The sequence below is a fragment of the Perognathus longimembris genome, chromosome 6 (genome assembly GCF_023159225.1).
Source record: "Perognathus longimembris pacificus isolate PPM17 chromosome 6, ASM2315922v1, whole genome shotgun sequence".
NCBI lineage: Eukaryota > Metazoa > Chordata > Mammalia > Rodentia > Heteromyidae > Perognathus > Perognathus longimembris.
In genome coordinates, this window is record NC_063166.1 from 75853703 (window position 1) to 75869850 (window position 16148).

The following is a 16148-nucleotide window of genomic DNA, read 5'->3' on the forward strand; positions in this document are numbered from 1 at the left end:
GCTGAGATCTGAGGACTGCAGTTCAAAGCCAGCCCGGGCAGAAAAATTTGTGAGACTCTTATCTCCAATTAACCAACAGAAAAAACAGAAATAGCACTGCTGTGGCTCAAGTGGTAGAGCACTAGCACTGAGCACAAAGAGGTTCAGGGATAGAGCCCAGGCCCTGAATTCATGCCCCAGGATACTGGATGTCTCAAGCTTGAGTCCAATGACCACCTACCGGCTGGGAGGCAGGGGAGGTGTGAGGAGAGGGTCTCAGCAGTGGGGTACACCAGTGTGTCCCAAGTACAGAAGTCTTATGTAAAATACCATGAAAGCCAAATGCATGCAGGGAAAACCTGGTATCCACATATAAAGGAATGAAGGTAGACACTTTCCTCACAGTGAGTTGCTGTTAGAGGTGAGCTGGTATTAGAAAAATGATAAAAATAATAGGATAAGTGGGTTTTGAACATGGTAGAAATCATAATGGTGTTAAGGGAATCTGAAAAGCTTTGTAAAGACTGTTCAGACAGACTGAGGCTATGCTGAAGTAACAAAAAAGGGTCTCAAGGCCTCATACAGCAGTGGATCATTCTCTCTTACAGTGCACTCCCCTCCTGGACCAGCAGGGGGCTCTCCTTGCCTAGGTGTTTCCATATCTACCCTTGTTGCCTCAACAGCCATAGCACCAGCTCTTATTCAAATCTCATTGACCAATACAAAACTTAAGGACACAAATTATTTCAAAGGAAGCAAGGAAATGTACTTGACAGGAGAAAGGGGGATGGTCGGACACTACCCACAGATGGACTATGGGGCCTAAAAGATGGCTCCAGAAAGGTGGCCTGTCATGGCCCATTGGATTTGTGTGACTTTGGCCACTGTGACCCTCCAAATGGCCCTTAGCACCTGCTCCTGGTGAAGGAAACCTGTTCTCCAAGGAAAGACAGTCTGGTAGGTGATGTTCATAAGCTAGTGAGTTTGTGTCTCTTCTCTTCAGGGAGGTAAGATGATGTGGGTTTTAGCTGAGCCAGGATTTGGTTTTGCTACCACTTTGAACAGATATCCACAGAAGAGTAACTGGAAAGAGAGGATGTCCAGGGTAGAGCCTGTATGGATGGAAAACTCCCCTAGAAGAAAAGTGCTTGCAAGTCTAGAGGCCTAGCACAGCAGTTCCTAGTTAGGAACCACTGTGATACTTACAGGACATTTAGACACATTTTGGGCTATCACCTGGAGTGGGGTACGGGGTAGGGGGTAGGGAAGGAGTTGATGCCCCTGGCATCTAATGATACTCTGCTAAATAGTTCTTTCTTCCTTTTTCCTTTATTGCCATTCCTGGGGCTTGGCCTCAGGGCCTGCGCACTGTCCTTGGCTTCTTTTTGCTCAAGGCTAGGACTCTACCACTTGAGCCACAGTGCCACTTCTGGCTTTTTCTGTTTATGTGGTGCTGAGGAATTGAACCTAGAGCTTCATGCATGCAAGGCAAGCATTCTACCACTAAGCCATATTCCCTGCCCCCTCTGCTAAACTTATATAATATACATAACAATGTTCCCCACAATTGAGTTATCCAGTCTCAGAGGCCCACAGTGGTGAGATCAAGAAACTCTGGCTAATGACTGAGGTTGAACCTTTGTCAGTGTTGGAGTCTATATGAGTCCTCAATCTCTTTTATTTTCTGAAAGTTGTACAATAAGCAGAGAATCCTTTTAGTTCACTACTAACTACTTCAGTTTCTCCTCAAAAGCCTTTTCAGATACTTGTCTCACAAAGAGCTCTTAAGCACCTATTAGTTGTTTAATTCTAAATTGCTGATGTTGTGGAAGGTTCTGTGAGGAATGTAACAGCCAAAGGGGGACTCCTTAACAGGGGTTGAGGAGATGAAAATACGGAACTATATAAGCAACCGAATTGCATGAATTTCAAATTCATGCAAAGCCCTGAGGAGAAAAATAGATTCGGAGACGGAAAATAAACATTAACCGGAGACATAAAACACACGTATTAAACTCCTTCAGGAGATGACACTTGAGTTTGGATCTGAAAGTTTTGTCTTTTGGGCTAGCTATACAAAGAACCAGAATTCATAGTCAAGGAAGCAAAAAATAAATATAAAAACCAGGGGATGGGGGTGGCCTATGTGGTGGCAGCCACCTGGGGGTGGGGGTGGCAAGGGGAAAGAAATGAGGTTGGAGGTGTGAGGATGGAGAAAGGAGGGTGAGTTTACCTCAAGTCTGTGGCGGGAGATTTATGAGCTTCTTCAGAAATGCACAGGGAGGAGTAAAACCTCAAGGGTAAGGCAGGACTTGATCCAAAGCCACGTTTCTTCCCCATTACCCATAACCCCTGGGGAGGGGAGAGGAGGAGAGGGGGCTGGCATGGGACAGGAAGAAAGCTCAGCAATGGTGCTTTCCACTCCAAGTGGCTGTGGTGGTAGCGATGGGGGTTAAAGGTCAGGGTTTTCGGATGGCTTAGGACAGATGGGGGGCGCGGAGAGTGGGGGTGGGGGAGCCACCGTGAGTGACTCGGGGTCATCGACACGACCTGTGGATATTACCGTGCTCTCGACGGCTGGGGAAGAATGGCTTACAGCTCCACTCACGCACCCACGTTCATTTTCACACGGAGGCGGGTTACGCTGAACGACTCGTAACCTTACAAATGTCCCTGCGTGCCAAGGAGGTCCTCAGCTTGGAGCCAACGCGCGGCCACGGCGCCCTCGGGAAGGCGCCTGCGCACTGGCACCAAGGCGCCGCAAGCATCCAGGTGGAGGAAGCGCTGCGCGGGGACTGCTTTTTCAAACCTTACGTTCTGATTGGTGGCGCCGTGGCGAGCTGCGAGCCGGCTTCCACGCGAGATTTGGAAAGACCGAGGTCCGCCTAGGCCTGTGATTGGAGGGATGGTCCTGCGGCCTCTGCTGTGATTGGCGAAGGCCGTGTGGGTCTTTACACGTTTCTCCAGCGCCAGTTCCCGCCTTTGGCCACTAGGAGGAGCTCGGGAAGCGCCGTGGGCCGCTCTGGGCGCCCATGCTCCCGGCTCCACCCCGGGCACAGCTGCTGTCGCCCAGGGCGCCCCCTTTCCCGGCTACAGCGTGAGACGCGGGTGGGATGAGGCCGGGAAGGGGTGCCAGGGCGCTCAGCTTCGGCCCGGTGGCCACGCTTCTCTGCGCAGCTCCTTTGGCCCCTTCTGCTGGCTCCCGGCCCCTCCGAGAACATTGGCCGGCCCGAGGGGTGGGGCTGCAGGTTAGCGAAGGTTGGTGAAGGCACTGATCCAAGTTGCAAAATCGCGGGGAGTCGGAGGAGCGAGTGACTCAGCAACTCCCTGCTGGGCCGGGACGCCCTCCCTCCGCGCCGCCCCCCCCCCCCAAGACCCTCGGAGCGCTTTTCCCAAGCAGTTCTTTCTTGGGCTTAAGTTGCCTCTTGCAGGTGAAGGCCACCAGCTCAGATCACCATAGCCACAGGTGCCTCCTACCCGTCCCCAGGTGCGGCCACCGGCCCCCGGTTCCCCAGTCCCCCCTCGCCCAACCACGGAACTTGCTTCTTGTTCTCTCTCTCTCTCTCTCTCTCTCTCTCTCTCTCTCTCTCTCTCTCTCTCTCTCTCTCTCTCTCTCTCTCTCTTTCTTCTCCCCCGCTCTCCCCACTTCTCTCCCCCCTTCTCTCCTCCTCTCCTTTTTTTTTTTTTTTTTCTTTTTACTGGGCCTGGGCACTGTTCCTGAGCTTCTTTTGCTCAAGGCTAGTGCTCTACCACTTGAGTCACAGCACCACTCCTGGCCTTTTTTGAGTAGTTTATTGGAGATAAGAGTCTCACCGACGGCTGGGAATGTGGCTCAGTGGTAGAGTGCTTGCCTAACATATGAAGCCCTGGGTTTGATTCCTCTATCCCCCCCCCCACCACACACACACACAGAGAAAGCTGGAAGTGGCTCTGTGGCTCAAGTGGTAGAGTGCTAGCCTTGAGCAAAAAGAAGCTTAGGGACAGTGCCCAGGCCCTGAGTTCAAGCCCCAGGACTGGCAAAAAAGAAAAACAAAAGTTTCACCAACTTTGCTGCCTGGGCTGGCTTTGAACTGCAGTCCTCAGATCTGAGCCTCCTGAGGAGCTAGGATTACAGGCATGAGCCACTGGTGCCCAGCTGAAGTTGTTTCTTTCCCTTCTGACATTGCCAACCGTCCTTTCCTTGAAGAGGTTAGAAGGAAGAATAGGGTTGCCAAACCAGAGCAGTTACACTTGGATTTGGGAGAAACAGCAAAGATCAAGTACTGTCGTGCTACAACATTTGGGTTCTACTCATGCCAAAAAGGAGAAAAGGAAGGAAGGAAATAAATTCCTTGTTGCTCTGAAATTCCAATGGAACCCTGTGAAGGAGGGGGTCTTGAGTTGCTGTGCCTCCAGCACCCACAATAGTAGCCTAATAGTAGAATAAATGAAATGGTCCGGGGGTATATGGACAAGTGACTTCACCAGTTCACCCATTGTCCAGCCAACCCTGTTCATATGAAGGTCAGCTGGGCTCTGGGAAGACGCTGCCCACAGGAGGAGGGTGACATTCACTACCTCATTTCACCATAAGGGTGTGACGCTCCAGGGGGCTGTGGGAAGATTGTCAGCAGGACTTCCCAAAGGATGATGACCAAGGTAGGGAGGAAGAGAAGGCTGGGAGGGATGAGTGTGATGTGTGTGACAGCGCCCTGACAGAGCCTGGGTGTGCCTACATGCCACCTCCCACAGGACCCATGCCAAGGTGGCACCATGCTCATCCTTAGATGGGGAAACTGAGGCTTGGGAGAAGTGAAGGGCCAGCCTAATGCAGTCCAAGAGAGAAAAGCTGAGCTCCACACTCAGGTCTGGAAGATGCCGGAAGCCTGTCTGCTTCTAGAAAAGCTGCCAGGCTGAGACCTAGAACCCCACCTGAGGTAAACTTCCCGAGGTGGGGGGGGGGGGGGCCTTGCTGGTTGAGCGGGAGAACATGGGAAGCCAGCAGGAAGGCCCAGTCCTGCGTCCCCACGCCTGCTCAGGTTGGGTCTCCAGGGCCCCCTTGCTGAGCCCTGTGGCTTATTCCCTGCCTGGGACCTGCCCAGGTCCAGTCTCCATGGTGACCGCCCGCCACCATCCTTGAAATCTCATTGTGACTAGTATTAAGGGATTAGCTCTCCGGCGGCTCTCCCAGGGTCTTGGGTGCCACGGTGGCAGCAGGAGCTGGCTCAAGGATGAAGAGGTTGCCCACTGTGTGTGACGCCACAGCGCCAGGAGGAGGATGTCAGAAGGGGGTGCGGGATTCCCCCAGGACCCATCAGGTACCGTCCTGACTCCCACCTATGTGGAGGAAATTGAGGTGGGGGGAAAGAAAGAGTCCTTGGAAACAAAGGAGGCCAGAATCAGGAGCAGCATGGAGAACTTTATGCTCAGCCCGCAGGCCAGGAAGCCCAAAAGCCTGAATGGCTGAGTGACCAGGACCAGATCCCCTAACAATTAGGTGAAGGGAGCCCCAAGGCCTCTGTCAAGGCTATCCCTGAGTTGCTTACAGACCAGTGGTAAAATATTCACTTTGCAGCCAGGGAAATTGAGGCACAGAGAAGGAAAGTGACTTGCCCCAAATCAGCATACTAACTAAAGTGAGTCAAGAACAGAGAGGGTGAAATCAGGAGGATTGAGCTTTAAGGCCAGACTGGGCTAAAACTTCGAGAGACCCTTAACCAATAGCTTGGTGTGGTGGCATACTCTTGTCATCCCAGCTACATGAGAAGTATAAGTAAGGAATCACAGTACAGGCTGGCCTGGGCAAAAAACAAGACCTTCTCTCAAAAATAACTAGAGCATTTGGGCGTGGGTGGCTCACACCTGTAGTTCTAGCTACTCAGAAGGCTGAAATCCTAAGGATCACGGTTCAAAGCCATCCTAGGGAAGGAAACTCCACGAGATTCTTATCTCCAGTTGATTATCAAAAAGCCAGAAATGCTGCTGTAGCTCCAGTGGTGGAGCACTATCCTTGAGCAGAATAGCTTAGGGACAGTGCCCAAGCCTGAATTCAAGCTCCAGGACCAGCAACAACAACAACAAAAATAACCAGAGCAGAAAGTGCTAGAGGCATGCAGTAGAGCACCTGTGCACCTGTGTATTAAGCACAAAGCCCTAAGTTCATATGAGATTTAGAGAGAGAGAGAGAGAGAGAGAGAGAGAGAGAGAGGACCCCGGGGGTATCTGAGTTTGGTGGCTCATGCCTGTATTTCTAGTTTTTCAGGATGTAGAAATCAAGAGAATCAAGGTTTAAAGCTATCCCAGACAAAAGTTAGCAAGACACCCATCTCAACCAATTAGCTGGGTATGATGATTCTCTTCTGTGGTCCCAACTACAGAGCAGGTGTGTAAATAGGAGAATGTAGGTCCAGGCCAGCCCCAGCAAAAACTGCAAGATGCTGTCTGAAAAATAACTAAAAACGACTAAGGGTATGGCTCAAGTGGTAGAGTGCCTGCCTAGCAAACAGGAGTTCAAATCCCAGTACCACCAAATCCAAGTGGCCTGAACCAAAGACAAAGGTTAAAATATCTTTGTCAGGTGTTCCTGGCTTAAGCCTGTAATCCTAGCTACTCAGGAGGCTAAGATCTGATGATTGAGGCTCGAGGCAGTGGCTCGAATCTAGCCCTGGCAGAAAAGTCCAGGAGAGACTCTTATCTCGCTCGAAGTTAGCCCTGGCAGAAAAGTCCAGGAGAGACTCTTATCTCTAATAAACCACTCAAAAACCTGAAGTGGCCCTGTGGTTCAAAGTGGTAGAGTGCTAGCTGGGAGCACAAAGAGGCTCAGGGAGAGCAAGCAGTTCAAGGCCTGAGTTCAAGCCCCACAAAGACCAAAAGAAACAAACAAAACAAAAACTTTGCCACTTCTATCTTGAATTCTAGACCTCCTCCTGCTGAGTTCCAGCCCCCTCAGGCTCCTGCCCCCTGGAGTCTGGTCCATTGTTCTCAGTGGCTCCTCCCCTTCCCCTCTTACTTCCTGTCACAGTGAGTGGTGCCACTCACTGGGTCTCTAGGCCTCAGACACTATGGGAGCCCTGGCCGCCCAGCCCATCTACTCCTTCTTGTCTAGGAAGGGCAGTGCTGCCCAAGAAGCTCTCAGGGAGGGACAGTCTTCCCAGAAGGCCACAGTACAGAGGACAAACACCAGCTTACTAAGAAAATAATGTTCCCTGTCTATTGTTTTCTCCCATCTCAGGCACCAGCCTATAATAGTCAATGCAGAAAGCAAGGTAGGAACCAGATAAGAGGTAGGGTGGTAATGCAGTCCGGTCGGTTCTTATTCTGCTTGGCAAGGTTTCCAGAAAGCTTGAAAGCTATGGGGGAAAAGTAAGAGAAAGAATCGTGAGGGCTGGGAATGTGGCTTCGTGATAGAGCGCTTGCCTTGCATGCATGAAGCCTTGAGCTCATGTACCTCAGTACCGCATATACAGAAAAAGCAGGAAGTGGCGCTGTGGCTCAAGTGGTAGAGTGCTAGCCTGGAGCAAAAGAAGCTCAGGAACAATGACTGGGTGCTGAGTTCAAGCCCCAGGTCTGGCAAAAAATAATAATAACATTAAAAAAAATCATAGGTTGAAGAAGTTGGGTAGAACCCATGGCCAAGAGGCAGCGGGAGGAGTGGGAATATGGCCTAATGGTAATGTGCTCGCCTTGTATACATGAAGCCCTGGGTTCGATTCCTCAGTACCACATATACAGAAAAAAGCTGGAAGTGGAGCTGTGGCTCAAGAGGTAGAGTGCTGGCCTTGAGCAAAAAGAAGCCAGGGACAGTGCTCAGGCCTTGAGTCTAAGCCCCAGGGCTGTCAAAAAAAAAAGCAACCCACCCCGCTGCCTCTTTCTGCTTGTTTGTTTTTTTGTTTTTGTTGCCAGTCCTAGGCCTTGGACTCAGGGCCTGAGCACTGTCCCTGGCTTCTTTTTGCTGAAGGCTAGCACTCTACCACTTGAGCCACAGCACCACTTCTGGCTTTTTCTGTTTATGTAGTGCTGAGGAATCGAACCCAGGGCTTTATGCGTGCTAGACAAGCACTCTGCTAAGCCACATTCCCAACCCAGTGGGGTGGCTTTTTATACTTTTGGTTGATTGACTGATTGATTTCTGACAGTGATGGGGCTTGAACTCAGGGCCTGGGCACTGTCCCTGAGCTTTTTTACTCAAGGCTAGCCCTCTACCACTTTGAGCCACAGTACCACTTCCAGTTTCCTGGTGGAGCTAAGAGTCTCACAGACATTCCTGCCCAGACAGGCTTTAAACTTCGATCTTCAGATCTCAGCTTCCTGATTAGCTAGGATTACAGGTGTGAGCCACCGGCGCTCCGTGTATACTTTTGATTCTGAACCATAAATATGTAGTGATGATCCTACAGTGCAAAAATTTTAACAAATGAAGCAAACAAGGAAGCAATAATGAATGTAATCCTGTGCGCTTTAATAACAGGTCAGGTATGTAACTAAGATGGCAACCAGCTCTCCATCCCTCATCTTTGATCTGGAAGGGCCCTTGATTTTTCAATCAGTATCCTATTGCCAATAGCAATTGTAACTGTCACTGGTACCTGGAATCGGACCCATGTACAAGCCAAAGATAGGGCTGAACACAGAGGTGATTAAGAGCCCTGCTCATGTTTGGACCAGTAAGTTGCAGTCTGATGTAAAACTTGGACCCGCACCAAAGCATTTCTAGCCCCAGTTTTCAAGGCTTCCCGTGATAGGTTGCAATTGTGGCTACACATTACAAGCATTTGGGAATTTCTAAATGACTTATGATATCTAAATGACTTATTGATTAATACCACCCATTCAAACCCAAGATCTGATCTTTGGTCTGTGCTGGAGGCCTGGGTATCTTTGTGCTGTTTGGTTTTGTTGTGGTACTGGAGATGGAACCCAGGGCCTCGAGCATGCTAGGAAGATACTCTACCACTTGAGCCATGCCTACAGCCCCACATCTTTTTTTGCTTTAGGTTGTTTCAGACAAGATCTTACTTCTTTCCTGGGATCAACCTTGAATTGTGATCCTCCTAACTATGTCTTCCACACAGCTGAGATGACAGATAATGCGCCTCTGTGCCTGGCTTATTTCTTGAGCTGGAGAGGTCTTGTTAACTTTTTGCCTGGTCTGACGGGGAAACCTTGATTCTCTCCATTTCTGCCTCCTGAGCAGCTGAGATTACAGATGTGATCCACCATGCTTGGTATAAGCATCTTCATGCTTTTCTTGGTGGTTATTGTCTTTAAAGATTGCAGATGATTCTCTCTCACTGTTTGGATTGAGTCTCTGCTTTGTGCTAGACAAAATTTCTCAAACAGGAAAGAAACCAACACCAAGAAGGGGAGTGACCTTGGCTCAAGGTCACATAATGACTGGAACCAGAGTGAGAGCAGGATACCCAGTAGCTTATAGGATGCCTTTATGCAATTAAGAAATAGATACCCATCCCTGCCTCTGGGCAGGCCACACTCCATGGGCTTGGAGAAGACAGGGTCTGGATTCCCACCCCCACTCAGCCCTGGAAAACATTTGTGCAATGAACAACCTGTGCAACTGTACACAATGATCCTGGCCTAAGTCTCAGGATTTCCAAACACTTCCTCTCAGTGACCTGCGAGCCAGTCCTCGGGGCTCCTTAGAATAAGAATGCAAGGAGATTAAGAATGACTTCTGGGATAGAGACTCCTTCCTTACCAACCCTCACCCCAAGACCAGGGTTGATCTGGGCAGGGGCTCCTCATCACCCTCCTGGTCCTACCAGGACTGGACAGGCCCCATCTAGCTCCCAAGGTCACCCTGCAGATAAAGTCAGGAACATAAACAGAAGAGATGAGCATGCACAGGAGAACAGCACCACTTGTTCAGATGTCACAAGCCACCTGGCAGGAAGCAGACAGACCTCGCACCCAAGGCCTCCTGGGCTTCTCTCTGATCACAGCTCAGACCATCCTCTCTGCCTGACCTCCTCCTTGTGGTCAGCATCTCCCACAACACCTTGCTGCCTGTTCAGTGTGACAGCCATGGCCTTCAGCTGACTGCCCTTCATGGAGCCTTTGCTGTGTGGCAGGCTTGGAAGGGCAGGCAAACCTGGAGGTTAGTGTGGAGCCCACTTGGGTTTGAGTCTTCCTTCTGATTTCTTACCAGCTGTGTGAACATGGGCACCTGACTCAACCTCTCTCTGCCTGAGGTCTACAGAGTGATGATGTAAAACAAAACAAACCTCTGCCTAAAGCACAGAGTGGCTTGAGAATTCATGAACTAAGACATGGGAAACCCCTAACACAGCTTGGCCTTGATTCTCAATGCCCATCTTGGGTTCCACTTCCCCCTCATGATGATCTGGAGTTAAGTATTGCTCCCAGTTCACAGGGGGAAACAGAGGCTCAGGGGTTCGGAAGCATCAGGCCACAGTCCTGGGCCTGATGCTTTCAGAGACAGGATGAGGCCAAGACAGAGCCAAGACACAGAGCCTCCATGCTGCTGGTCCCACCTGTCCGAGGTCTGTGGGGGACTCCCAGGCTTTGAGAGCTCCTTCTTCCAGTTCTGGGAGGGAGAGAATGGTGAGGGTGGGAGAAAAGGCTTCCCAGACAGAGCCATCTTGTCACAGATGTCCTTCATCATAGGACTTAGGCTTAAAAGATATTGGGCATCCTGTCACACCAGTGAGAGACCCAGGATGCTTGGGGTGACCTCTGTCCTTGGCCGAGCCACCTCCCACCTCCCCCTCCCCCCACCCGCCCCTCTTTGTGCGCATCTCTCTGTCTGCACACTCAGGGGGCTGAGACTGGGACTCAGTTAGAGTTAAGAAAGATCTCTTCAAAGTGAACCCCTGTGGGTGCCCTCCCTGGGCTTCTGGGAACCCCAGAACACAGCTTGAAAAATCCCCAGCCCACTCCCACCCACAAAGGTGCTCTAGGCTCTGACAACACAGGATTTTCGCATCCGGTGCTCAAGAGCTCAAAGCTGCTGTATTGCATCCCCCTCTGGAAAGCACCCCCACTGCCTTTTATCTCTCTTTGGTAACAGAGCAAATTTGCTCAGGACCCAGAGCAGGGACACAGGCAGACTGTTGACTCTGGAGCAGAATCATCCCTTTGGAGGGCCAGAGGAGGCCGGCTGCTGGCTGTGCGCACGCGGAGGCCAGCGGCCTCTTGCATAACCCGGAGGCCTCCTGCCCTCCCCTGCCTTCACAGGGTTAGGGGTGAGGCAAACCGCAAACTCATGCCCAGTTAATTTTTTAAGGCAAAATCAACAGGCTCAGCAATGATTAGCAGGCAGGTAAGTTCATCTTATTCACACTGAGTGGAGGGAGGGAGGAAGAGGCTGGTGGAGGCCCAGGGATGGGGCTCAGTTATCAGTTAACCACATGAATGTTGTTTCCTTCCAAACCCTCTGGCTTTCAGCCTCATCTCCTTCATCTTCCTCTCAGCACTAGTCTTGTGGCATCCGGTTGAACACCAGTCATTGAATGAATACACACAGCCATCTACAGTCTGCAGGGGTCCCTCACTCCTTGTAAAGACAAAAACTCACATGCTACCATCCAGTGACCTAGAACAAGACTCTCCCCATTCAGAAGCACTCCCCCCCCCCCCCCCCCCGTCATCCACTGTCATTCAGTGGCCCATCTATGGCAGCTGCTATTCACCGAGGGTCTCCAGGTACCCATTGCCTGTAGCTGGGTTATGGAGACAGCCCTTCTGCTTGAAGGTTCTGGGAGGTCCAGATGGAGATTTTAGCCAGGATAGAATAAGCAGGACTTGAAGCTTTAGGAGGGGCAAAGAGGTCCAGATAAGCACCAGAGGGCACCTACCTGGTATCTGCCTTTGGCACCAGCAAACATCAGATCACAGCTCCAGGCAGAGGCCGATCCTCTCAGATGGGAGGGAAGGGGGTCTCCCCAAGGGGACTCCAGGGCTGGCCTAGCAGACCCCAGCACTCCTACCCTTGGAGCTTGAGAGCCGCCAGGCCAGGCCAGCCTGGGGCCAGGTGGCTGCCTGGACTGGAGTTTGGTCAGCAGTTGGGGACCTATATTGTGAGATAGTTAGGACTTTGTCCACAAACTGGAATTTGAAATTTCAAAGGGGCGAACTGAAGGGCCCTACCCCAGAGTGGAGATGGCGCTTGGCTTCTTTCCCCCACGACTTTTGTTCTTTGTCTTGATAAGTCCTGCTTCTCCCTGGACCGCACCCCAGGAGGCAGGTGGGAGAGGAAGGAGGGAGGAGAGGTGAGGTGGGAGCACTAGGGAAAGCCAAAGTGCCGGGTGGCCCTGGGGTGGCCGGGTGTCTGCAGGATGCCTCTAGACCTGTCCATGCCCAGGCCGCACCAAGAGGCAGGGACAGAGGGGAAAGACAGCTGCTGGATGGGTGGCATTGAGGCCAGGGCTTGTGCAGGGCTGGGAACACCCCTACCTGAGAGCTTTCTCAAGATGAGGTCCTGATTCCCAAGACCCATTCAGCTAGTAGCTCAAGGAGTTTGGGGCCAATGACCCTGACCACTATTATTGTCCCCCAGGGGGACTCAGGACACCCCCATCCTCCTGCCATATGAAATCTGAAGTCGCTCAATTCCTTGGTATAAACTGGTGTGTATTTGCATATGACCTCTATGCATCCTCCGGTATGCTTTAAATCATCTCTAGATGACGTATCCTACCCAGTACATGTGAATGCTATGTAAACAGTTGTTATGTTAAATGGTGGCAAGAAAAAAAGTCTGTACAATGGTCAAGCCCTGTGGTGTGCACCTGTAGTCCTGGCCCTCGCGAGGCTGAAGCAGGAGGACCAACTGAATCCAGGAATTCAAAGCCACTCTGGGCAACACAGCAAGATCCTGCCTCTCTCAATCACTCAGCCAGTCAAACAATGGTCAATCAGTCAAATGTAAAAGACGATATCTATAGATGTCCAGTACAGATGCATGTGAGGTTTGTTTTCCCCCCTGAGTATTTGCAATCTGAAGCTGATTAAAACTTGATACTAACCAAACCTGTGGGGACAGAAGGCCACTGCACACCAATACCTAATCATTTCCTGCCCTCACCAACCTTCCAAGAAAGGTACCCTGCTGCTTTTTTGTCTCCCTCCCTCCCTCCCTCCCTCCCTCCCTCCCTCCCTCCCTCCCTCCCTCCCTCCCTCCCTCCCTCCCTTCCTTCCTTCCTTCCTTCCTTCCTTCCTTCCTTCTTTCTTGATGCTGAAAGCAATATTGAAAGAAGTAGAACCTGAGTTCCCAGAGTTTGGTAATGCTTGGTTTTGTTTCCAATCTGTCTGGCTCCAAGATCCCTAGTGTATAGTGTATACCCCTAAAGGACAGGGGCAGAAGGGCTGAAGAGTTGGAACTGCTGAGAACCTGACAGGGTGATCTCACACAGAACTACAGATTGGGCCCATTTTCCAGCAGGAAGAGACCCAATGTGTCAGAACCATGTTCTTGAGTTCCCAGAGCTGGTAGATCTCACAGGCGATGAGGCATTTACAGGGGGGAGGTGGCCTGGAAAATATAGTTTGGAGTTGGCTAAAGGTGGAGTAAAAGTGGTGAATGGAAGAGATTATGCAATTTACCGTTGATGAGGGGGAGCTTTGCTGTGCAGCAGGCTGGAATGGGGCAGGACGTGGGTCTGAAACATGCCACCACACACAGTCACGCACACGGTTCCTTGGTAAGCCATGGATTTTGTTTCAGGTGTTTGGTGGTAGCTCTTCATGTATAGGCTGTTCCTTTAGTAGGTAGTTCTCTCTCTCTCTCTCTCTCTCTCTCTCTCTCTCTCTCTCTCTCTCTCTCTCTCTCTCTCTCTGTGTGTACCAGTCCCTTAGCTTTTTTTCCCCCACTCAAGCTCAAGACTGTCACTCTACCACTTAGTCATAGCTCCACTTCCAACTTTATTTTATTTTACTGGTTAATTAGAGACAAAAGTGACACAGACTTCCCCACTTGGGCTGGCTTTGAACTGAGATCCTCAGATCTCAACCTCCTAAGTAGCTAGGGTGACAGGCATGAACCACTGGCACTTGGCTTAGTAGATTGTTCTTATATGTTAACATGGCATGGCACTGCTGAGCCTATTTGATTGTGGACCTCATTTGATTCCATCTGAGTTTTCATCTATCAAAAGACACACTGCTATTTTTATCACCTAATTAAACTCTAAGTTGCCAGTGATTACATTCCACGTTCAGAGAGGTGGAAGTTCATGAGTCACATTTGGATACACACTGCTGGGTTGGAGAGGGAGTAGTCACAAATGGCTTGTCCCAGGTGACAAAACCTGGGGTTGGGTCTTCTTGTCCCACCCTCCCAACACTGTCCTCAAGGTTGATGGTGTGAGGATAGATGGATGGGGCTTTGGAGGAACCTTTAGAACTTGAAGGCAACGTCTACTCTTTACCAAATCTCAAGATGTAGGTTGGAGGCCTTTTCCTCCTTCCTCCCTCATTGTCTTGTTCTAACCAAGAAGTAACTGGACCAGGATCTCATTTGACAGATGGGAAAACTGATTCCCTGAGAAGAGATGTGGCTTGAATGCAACAGAGCCAGCATTTAAAGACCCCAGGCACCAAATCCCACTCCTTTCCTCCCCCAGAACAATTCTCACACCTTTTTCCCCATTTTATCAGTTCCAGGGGTCTGCGTGGGGCGTGGGGGGGGGGAGAATAAAGCCACATAGGATAATGTAAGAGCTTTGAATGGTTGAACAAGTATGGAAAGATGGCCTCTGCAGCCCTCAAACACACATACCATCTTCCTCTATTTGCTCACTATTTAATTCATTCACCCTTTCACCAGTTCACCTATCCCTTAATTTCACTCATCCACTCGACTCACACATTAATTCACCCTGCCTCCAGTTCTCTCCTTCCTAATCCACTCACTCATTAACTGCCCCCATCCTTCCACCCAGGAGCTGGTGCTCCCTCACTGTCCTACCCTTGTTCTAGGCCATCGCCATGTCCTTCCCGTCTGTCCTCCAGCCTACAGAGCAGGACAGGCTCCCAGGCCTCCAAAGTCTCTGCCCTCCTTCTATGTTGACTCTATCTCTGCAGCTAGCTTGGGAAGCGCTTGAAAAAAAAAAAAAGTATCAGCAGCAAAGGGCACAGAGGGGCCGAGGACAGGAGGTCAGGGGAGACAGGAGCTGAGGATGGGCCTGACAGGCTGCATACTTTTCAGGGTCCACTTCAAAGGGGCAAGTGTGGCCATGGCCCCTGGTCCTAGCATCATGAAGGGTGTCAAGAACAGTAGCAAAGCCAGGTGTGCTAATACAGTTCTGTAGTCCCATATGAGGGCAAACTGAGGCAAGAGGATCAAAGGTTTGAGGCTAGCCTGGAGTAGATAGTGAGTTGGAAGCCAGCCTGAGTGGCATAAATTTATTTTATTGCCTTTAAATAGTTGTACGAAGAATTTTCAATTCAACATATAAGAGACCTTGTCTTAAAAAAGTAATAATAACAAAGGGGCTGAGGAAAGAAGAGTATTAGCCAGGTATGGCCTCTTGTTTTTCTTATACCATCTCTCTTAAGAATACCCAAACCCCCCTTTGAGATGGGTTATCCATTTGATAGAGAAGGAAACTGAGTCTCAGAGAGAAGAATCATTGACCTAGACTCACAACTAGCAGGAGGTAGGCGCCTGAATGCAAACCCAGGTCTGTGGGCTGCAGACTTTATCTCGGCCTATTCTGGAAGGGGGTGGGAGCCAGAGAATCAGTGATGGATGGAATCTGGCTCCCACCAGAGCAGCTGGGTGTGGTGGGGGCTGGTGGTGGGCACTGTCAGGCCATTGAGAACCAGAGAGGGGATCCAAAATCTCCAGTCCTTTCTGCTCCCAGTGGATAGATGGGGAGCCAGGAAGAAACTGGGTTCCCAGGACAGTGACCCATGAGAAGTGTCTGGGCCTGGAATTCATGTTTCCAACTCAAAGACAGCTTTATCCATGGGGAGCATGGATGGCAGAACTCAATGGTTTTGCAAGTGATTGAATTAGGGCATCTTACAGGAGGCCTGAGAGTAGGGGAGAATGAACGCAGGGAGTTCCATGGCCCGCCTTACAGAAATGATCGCTGAATATCGGTGAGTTAGGGCCCCAACAGTTGTAATTAGCACCCCGGGTGTCAGTCAAAATCCAGCAAACAGCCAAATCCCTGCAGGTCTGCCCAGCCCATCCGGCTGCAGGGGAC

At 50.6% G+C, this 16148-nt stretch overlaps 1 long non-coding RNA gene across 4 annotated transcripts; it reads right to left on the reverse strand.

Annotated features, from left to right (window-relative positions):
- Positions 1–300: 300 nt before the first annotated feature.
- LOC125353807 lies at positions 301–11998 on the reverse strand. Of its 4 annotated transcripts, none has more exons than XR_007211356.1 (3): positions 11793–11998; positions 892–1062; positions 301–405 (listed from the first exon to the last, which is right to left on the reverse strand). It is a non-coding gene; the product is annotated as an uncharacterized LOC125353807 (long non-coding RNA). The 4 variants fall into 4 exon arrangements; XR_007211355.1 differs by having other exon boundaries at positions 892–1091; positions 11793–11997; XR_007211357.1 differs by lacking the exon at positions 11793–11998 and adding an exon at positions 9678–10740.
- Positions 11999–16148: the final 4150 nt, after the last annotated feature.